The 8233-nt window shown below is 46.2% G+C and overlaps 1 protein-coding gene across 1 annotated transcript in view; it reads right to left on the minus strand.

The window, feature by feature from the left end:
* The window catches only part of LARGE1 (LARGE xylosyl- and glucuronyltransferase 1), a 587913-nt gene that overhangs the window by 272647 nt on the left and 307033 nt on the right, over positions 1–8233 (minus strand). The gene's annotated exons all lie outside the window — the stretch shown is intronic.

Raw genomic sequence — 8233 nt, forward strand, 5'->3', positions numbered from 1 at the left:
ACCATCCAACACCTTGACTCTGAAGCGCCTGCAGCCCTTAATTTTCATTAGCTTCTCACCAGCTCAGCCACTCCAGCCCAGGGTAACGTGTCAAAATGTACCTCCTCTGAAACACATTTTAGAAGCTCTAACATTTCACTCCCCAAACCCAGCCTTTTATCCTTTCAAAACATTTGGATAAAAACTCCTGCTCTCACTGTAGAAATTTTCTAACCTCACCATAATCTCCAGTTGACTTTGCCCACTACTTTCTCACTGTCCATCAAATACCTCTGGTCTCTCTTTTTCTCTCTTTTTTTTTTTTTGGTGGGGGGCATCCAACTCATATTCCGAAACCCATCATTATACCTACTCTCTTGAATCACTGAAGTTGTTCAACTCAAATTCTGTACAAATAAGCCCTGTGGTACCAGAGAATAACACTGCACTGAAGTCCAAGAGAACGAGATTTCAGCATCACTTAGACCTCTGATTAGCAGCATTCTGCTGATACCTTTGGTAAGTTCCTTATTAACCAAAGAAAACAGTTGCTGTTTCTATAGCATGGGATTCTTGAAAAGACACAATGAAATCAGGTTCAGGAAAGCATTTCCTTCTTTATCAAGGAGAACGGACGAGAAGACCACAGCAGTGCAAGTGGAAAGGGATCAATGCTCAAGATGAGGAAAAGGTGGGTCAGGGGACACTAAATTGCTTTAAATGAGTTTAAGTCTGAGCTCCAGGAGGGGCATGTCACATACACAGATCTGGAACAACTGTTATATTCTGAAGAACCATAGAGAATGGTAGACATAAGAGATAGAGAAAAAAGTGAGCCCATTCAAGGAAGGTAAAAACTCAGAAACCACTTATCAGGTTAACGCGTCAGAGGATAAATTTAAGTGTCAACTAGGCTCCCAGCACTGCCATTCGGATTATAGTTGAAGGTACGGGGATGATGAGGAGAAGACTTAGTAGATATGCTAGGTCCTCAAACACCTGGCTGACCTACTCTGCAGACCCCAAACAGAGCTCATGCATTTTCTGGGAGCCATCATTGGCCAGGCTGTATCCTAAACATTGGGCTTAAAGAAAAAAGTGACAGGCCTTGCCCTCTCGGTTCTCACAGTCTAGTATGGAAGGCAGACAAGTGATCAGACAATGATATACACACTCACATTCAGTCTTTCTTAATGCTCAGGACCAATGGGGGCGGGAGGGGGATTAAAAAGATGAAGATTTCAGTACAGCACAAGGTGAACATTTCTAATCGAGTTTCTAAATATGGAACAAGGTCCTTTGGGAGGTAATGATCTCTTATCTCTGGAAGGACTCAAAAGCAGAAGATTAATGACCATTTACATAGAATATTATAGAAGAAAGTGGAAGGTTATGCCAGATGAATGCCAAGTTCCTTCCTAATTAAGATTCTGTGATTTTCAAAAGGGGACAGAGCCCATTCATTAGGACACTCCATTACATAAAGAGACATTTGCCTGTGTACAAAGTGAATTGTACAACTGACACAGAAAGATTCTCTTCTAACACAGATTACAATTTCTGTTAGTTGTCTACAATGTTCCATGTCTGATATTTAAAAGCCAAAGATCAGTCTTCTGAATACAGAAAAGTACGTTATGCATTTCACTGATCCACCTCTGTTCTGCGATCTCGCGCTCATTATTGGAGAGAAAAGCCTAACTCAAAGGCCCGAGGTGCATTGCAGTCCTTACAGAACCAGCTCTCCCATTCAACAACCATGCAGATAATCCAGGAACCAGTAAAGCAGTAAAGAAAATGGGAAAATGCCAACTTTTCCAGACCTGGACATAATATGTAACCTCAGCCAGCCCTCCTATATAATGTTTGACCCACAAGGAGAGAAAGAACTAGGGCCTAAATCCATAAACTATTCTAGAAAAACAACCTAAAACATGTGCCCTCTGATGAGCGGTCAGCCGTCGTTTGTTCCTTTGCTGTAGAGGAAGAGAAGGTGTGTGTGGATGTGGTAGGTTTGGAAAAGAGAAGATTGAACAGGTTAATCACAGCCATCTGCAAATATACCAAAGAGGAAGGGAAGGAAATAGAATCTGTTGAGGGCCTACTATGTGCCAAGCACCATGCTTTCCATGACAAGACCTCAGTTTTACCAATAAAGGGGAGCTAGAGCTACCAATGTGGAAAGATGATTAAGTTCTCTGTGTTACTCTCACCATTACCATATTACTGGTGAAACTGGACAAGGCAACTCTAAAGGCCACTCGGCTTCATTTCTTTCTTCTGCAGGGCATCTCCGAGCAGATCCTACCCTCTATGAGAGACACATGTCCCAGAGCTTCCGTCTCTCCTCTGCAGGTCAAGTCTAATTGGAACTGCTCCAGCCCATGCGGGTATCTGGTCACTGCAATGGAAGCTCGTGCCAATGCCAAGCGTGTGGTCCCTTTGAACTATACTCCAGGCCTGGATCATAAAATCCAGATCTAGTTTGGAGAAGAGTCATATGTGAGATTTGGGGCAACTTGCTTAACCCCCACTGGGCCTCATTTGTCAAAAACTAGCTATGAGTATTGGGTTTCTTTTTAACCCTGAGACCCTATGAGTTCATGTCATTATCAATCCCTCCCAACTGAAAATGCCCATCACTCAGGAGGCATATCTTCCGAGGAAACGGATGGGGCGGGCAGTAGTGTCTCCATCCCCCAGTGAGAGGAACAATAGAAGTCTGTCTCCCAAAGGACAGCAGGTGCTGAAAGACGGCAGTTATCTGAGAGAACCTCTACAATACTCCATAGGGACCAGCACAAAGGCAACTGAGTGTGAGTAGGACGGCAACTTTTAGAGTCAGCCATCAATGTTTTCCGTGACCACAGCCCTGAATCCCACTTCATAATCTGTCTGATGCTGGTAATGAGCGGGCATCAGGTCTAAGAGAAAAGGAGATAAATGAGGGCTCCCAGCTAGACAGGGGAATCATGAAACAGCCCCGGCGCCAGCCACTTCCCTTCATGAGCTCGGGATCATCCTCACCCCAGTGGTGGCCTGGGGGTGACTTCCCGGGCCAACTAGGAGCAAGATCAAAGGCTGCTGGGCATGCAGGGCCTCGTCTGAACACTGGCAAATATCTCGCTGATTTAAGGCAAACTGTCCAGAGTGGTGACTGTTTAGTTTAGAAAATGATCCTTGGATGGCAGTGATGGGGCTGTCCCAGCCCTCAGCGGCATCATTAGTGAGACATACTTTGGTCCCCAGCAGGAAGGCCACTCGCTGCAGGCCTTTAAATGGAGGGGTCATGCTTAACGCATTTATTCTTCAGGAACAACCAGAAAAAGAACACCACCGAGAGCTCAGAGGACCCTTGTCTAGACACAATTATAGCATCTTAGCTTAAAAACAGGCCACAGAGAAGGAACCAGAACACAGGAGAAAGAACATGGATTATGGAGTCAGTTCTGGGTTTTAATCCCAGCTCTACCACATACTAGCTATGCATGTGATTTGGGCTTATTTAACCTCCCTAAGCCTCAGTTTCCTTATCTGTATAATGGGGATCATAATAGGACCGATCCACAGAGTTACTGTGAGCGTTCCATGAGAGAACCATGTAAACATAAAAAAGAAAGCGTTCCATATATAGCACAGGTTACACCACAGCCTATGGGGTCCAGAGTCACTGAAAACAGGAATCTTGAGTTCAAGTGCAATTCAACAGTGGCAGCTTCAGCCAGTGGCTGCAACCCACGTTCCCCTCCTTTCCTTCAGATCCATCCCACCTCCATGTCTATTGAATTACACAATCATGCATCTCATATCATTTCATTTGGAAAGGGAAAAATCAAATAGCTGCCTTGGCATTTATGAGCTGCCTGATCTTAGGCAAACATCCTTCAACTCCGAGCTTCAATTTATAAACTGCCTGTGAGATGGAGGTAACGAAACTCCTCTCTCCAGCCCATAGGGTGGTCCTGAGAAGTGAGTGAGAGCATGCCGCCACCTGCAAAGCTCCCCACGGAAAGAAGTCATCGTCCCTGTCCTGCTGCTCCCCTCCCCTGGTGACAGGAGCTGCACGTCCTGGGTAGAGTTTGGGGCACCCAGGGCCGGTAGCCTGTTGATCTGGGGCCTCGGAAGCTGGAAATGAATGGGCCACATAAACATCAGAAAGACCAGTGAGCGTTTCACAGGCCACAGGGACGAGCAGGCTGAGCCATCACTGTTTGCAAATCCGCACTAACTGGTCATTACAGAGAGAAGCACACCAGTCCAGCACGAATTTCTCACAGCTCATTTTTTTTTTTTTGCGGTACGCTGCCTCTCACTGTTGCGGCCTCTCCCGTTGCAGAGCACAGGCTCAGCGGCCATGGCTCACGGGCCCAGCCGCTCCGTGGCATGTGGGATCTTCCCGAACCGGGGCACGAACCCGTGTCCCCTGCATCGGCAGGCGGACTCTCAACCACAGCGCCACCAGGGAAGCCCTCACAGCTCATTTTTAATCATGCACTGATCCTTCATAACTTCCTTTCCCCTATTACTCCATTCTCCAGCGCTAACAGATAGAATAAGGGGCCCACAGGAGTATTTCTGAGAAACGCCATTTCCAACAGCTGTACAAAGCGATTTCTCATTCTTATCGGGGGAGGCCGTCTTACGTGTCTGCTGACACTACCATCCGACATGCTTCCTGGATGCAAGTAAAGAACACAGCACCATTCCCTGTCATCATCCATCCCTTCTCTAATGCCATCTAATGGATGGTGTTTCAGTGTGTTCCCTTCCTGGTTTACCTGTCATGGAAAGACACTCCACCTGTCCCACAGCTGCTCTTGGGATGTTAAGGTGGGTTGGCACAGACGGAGCTTCCTCATCTATGCCACTGCAGGGTCACTGGTAGACAAATACCTGGCTGTCTGCCCATGCCCTGAGCCACAAGGGGCCTCAGGAATGTGGTGAACCCTGACAATGATCAAGAAACTCCTTCCTCAACCTAAATGTCCACTGACAGATGAATGAATAAAGAAGATGTGGTACATATATACAATGGAACACTACTCAGCCACAAAAGAGAATGCAATAATGCCGTTTGCAGCAACATGGGTGCAACTAGAGATTATCATACTAAGCAAAGTAAATCAAAGAGAAAGACAAATACCATATATCACTTACATGTGGAATCTAAAATATGACATAAATGAACCTGCCTATGAAACAAATAGACTCACAGACATAGAAAACAGACTGGTGGCGGCCAAGGGAGATGGGGTTGGGGGAGGGATGGAGTAGAAGCATGGGGGGAGCAGATGTAAGCTATTATATACAGAATGGATAAACAAGGTCCTACTCTATAGCACAGGGAACTATATTCAATATCCTATGATAAACCATAATGGAAAAGAATATTAAAAAACAATGTATATATATATGTATAACTGAATCACTTTGCTGTACAGCAGAGATTAACATGACATTGTAAATCAACTATACTTCAATTAAACAAAACAAAACAAAACTGAAACCTCTTCCTAATGGCTTCATGTCTCTTAGGCACCCAGTGCTGAGTTTACTGTGTATCATTCATTTAGCAAATGTTTTCATAGGTGAGGCATCATCACGGTTTAGGTTTGTTGAGCAGGTGTTAAGCTTACAAGGTGATGAAAAACAGACAGGATCCCAGCTCTTTTGGAGCCTACACTCTAGGGGAGACAGACATTTACCAGCTCATTACACAAAGGCGTGAAAGCTTACACTCCGCAGCGAGTTTACTGAAGGAACCGTATGTGATCCTCTGAGAAGATACAACAAAGAAGCCTCTATGCGATGATGAAGGCAGGGAAGGTTTCCTTGTGTACATGGAGCTTAAGCAAGAGAACGTGGACTCAATTAGCGATGGGGGAGAGCAGGCTGAGAGTACAACAGAGAGAAGAAATGACTTGTGCAAAGGCCCCCAGCGGAAGGGAAGGAGCAGAGCAGACTAGAAGATCCAGTGGGGAAGCAATGGTGCTAACAGCAGACGACTAAGTCAGGAGGAGGTAGGAGCCAGACTGTGCAGACAAACTCGACTCAGTTAAGGACTGTGGTCTCCATCTTAGTAGCATCCGGAAATCACTGAAGGTCTTACACAGAGCACGGGGAAGGTGTGGTTGGGCTTGCCTTTGGAAAGCCTGACTCATGCTGCTGACGGAGAACAGATGTGGGTGAGGAGACGTGAGCAGAGGAGAAGGGAAAAGGCTTCTCTGGGAAAACAAAGCAAAACAAAAAACTGCTGTTGTGTTGGCGACAGAGCATTCAGGCTTAGACAAGGATGGTAGCAGGGGAGACGAAGACTAGCTAGGACCTCAAATGGCCAGATGCTCGGAGAGAGAAAGGGACCCATCGAAGGCAAACTCGGTTCTGGGTAAGCAGCTAAGTAGGTGGTGGTGTTAGGTTTCAGGAGAGGCTCAGGTTGGGGGAGGGGAGTGGGCACACCACGGTTTAGACTTGTTGAGCAGAAGTATATATACATTATGATGACTGTTTTCATGAATAATGGAAAAATTATGTTTTACAGAATGCCTTCATACTCACTGTCCTTACCAGATTCTGACAACTGCCTCATGGAATACAGGACTGTGGGTGATAGAAGTTTTAAGAGGTAGGGAAATGAAATGCAGACGGTAGGGACATTGCATGGCAGAGTCAGCAGCAGAAGGCAGGGTCAAGGGCAGGACTCTGGAGACGATATCCTTTAGGACACATCAGATTGTTGTTGTTTTTTAGTTCTTATTTTTTAAGCCATGGAGTCCTCAATTCAAATGGATAAAAACTCCAGTGTGTAAAAATAATGGATACCTGGATTCATGTGGGCATGAGGGAGTCAGAGCCCTCGTCTTCCCCCACACCAGTCCCCTCCTTTCCTCCAAGACCCTAAGGAAGCCTTGGGGTTCCCGGGGGCAGCTTACAGGCCACCGTGCCTTACCTTTCAACCTCCCAGCTGCCCTGCGGGCCTTCAATCAAGAGCATTTTAATCCTATATTGCCATGGCTGCAAAGGGGAATGAGGGATTGTCAAGACCCTGCTGCATTTCAGGCACTGCTGGGCCTTCACGTGAGTGATCTGATTTAATCCAGTATCTTCTCCCACAGCTGGCAGGGTTCCACCCACTTTCAGCTGCTCAAGCCAAGGCTCAGAACCCAAATCAGATATTAGCTCTTTAATGGCAAGATGCGAAATGAAGCTGGGGTTTTCAACTCCTTCGTGTTTCCTCAAAGAGCAGAGGGGGTGCAGGCTTGCACAGGGCACAGACACAGGACTGCTCTAAGAGAGAACATGCACGCTGTGCCAGACGTGGCCCCCTCCCCTCCTGCTGCTTTTCCCCATGGTGTTGGCCCTCAGACCCCGGGAGACAGAGTGGCTTGCTTTCACCTTAATTAGTGCAGCAATTTGCTAAATTTTGTTTTTCCCTTTTTAAGAGTGTTAATCAGTTTTAGCTCAGAATAGATTGGAATGGCACACAAATTACCACGACAATCCCCAAATGCTAAATTCTGAACATCTCGACCAACCTCAGAGCCTGAAATATGGGAAAATGAGAAACTCTGGCCAACATCTTTGTGATCTATTTAAAATGCTACGGCTCTGAAATGAAAAGATAATGGCTTTATGAGGTTTAGACCAAGCAGTGTGCTAAAATCTGCCTCACGTCTAGGCGTTTAGTCCTTCCCAAGGTGACTGCAGACAGAGCTGCAACGGTTTCTGCAAAGCGACACGTTCCACTAATAACAGCAATTGGTTAAATCCACAAGCATTACAGGGTACCAACAAATGCGCCAGAAGTACAGAAAAGAACAAGATGTGCTCCCAGCCCCGTCCCGTTAAGAAGGTTCTAAACTAAAGCAGTCGACGGGCAAGTGAACAGAAAACGTCCCCCTCTTTCCTGGAGGAGTCGTGGGACGTTCTCAGAGGGGGTAGCCATGGAGCTGAGTCCTAAAGGATGAGTGGGAGGTGTGACAGTAGCTGGAAGGGTGTGTCAGATAGAAGGAACAGCAGAAGCAAACGCTCAAACGCAGGAGGGAGGGCAGAGAGCCCAGAGGTGGTTTCTTCGAGCTGAGTAATAAGCAAATTTGCAGGAATGGCCAGAGATGCGACTGGAAGAAGAGTCAAGAGCCAGAACGTGCAGGACTTTTAAATCAGACCATGAACCTCAAGCCTGATGCAGACCACGTGATACCACAGGAGGATTTCTTTATTATTCTTTTTTTTTTTTTTTTTTTTTTTTTTTTTTTGG

This window comes from Aethalodelphis obliquidens, unplaced genomic scaffold (genome assembly GCF_003676395.1).
Source record: "Aethalodelphis obliquidens isolate GAN/ISIS:26980383/991018 unplaced genomic scaffold, ASM367639v1 scaffold8, whole genome shotgun sequence".
In the NCBI taxonomy this organism is placed as follows: Eukaryota; Metazoa; Chordata; class Mammalia; order Artiodactyla; family Delphinidae; genus Aethalodelphis; species Aethalodelphis obliquidens.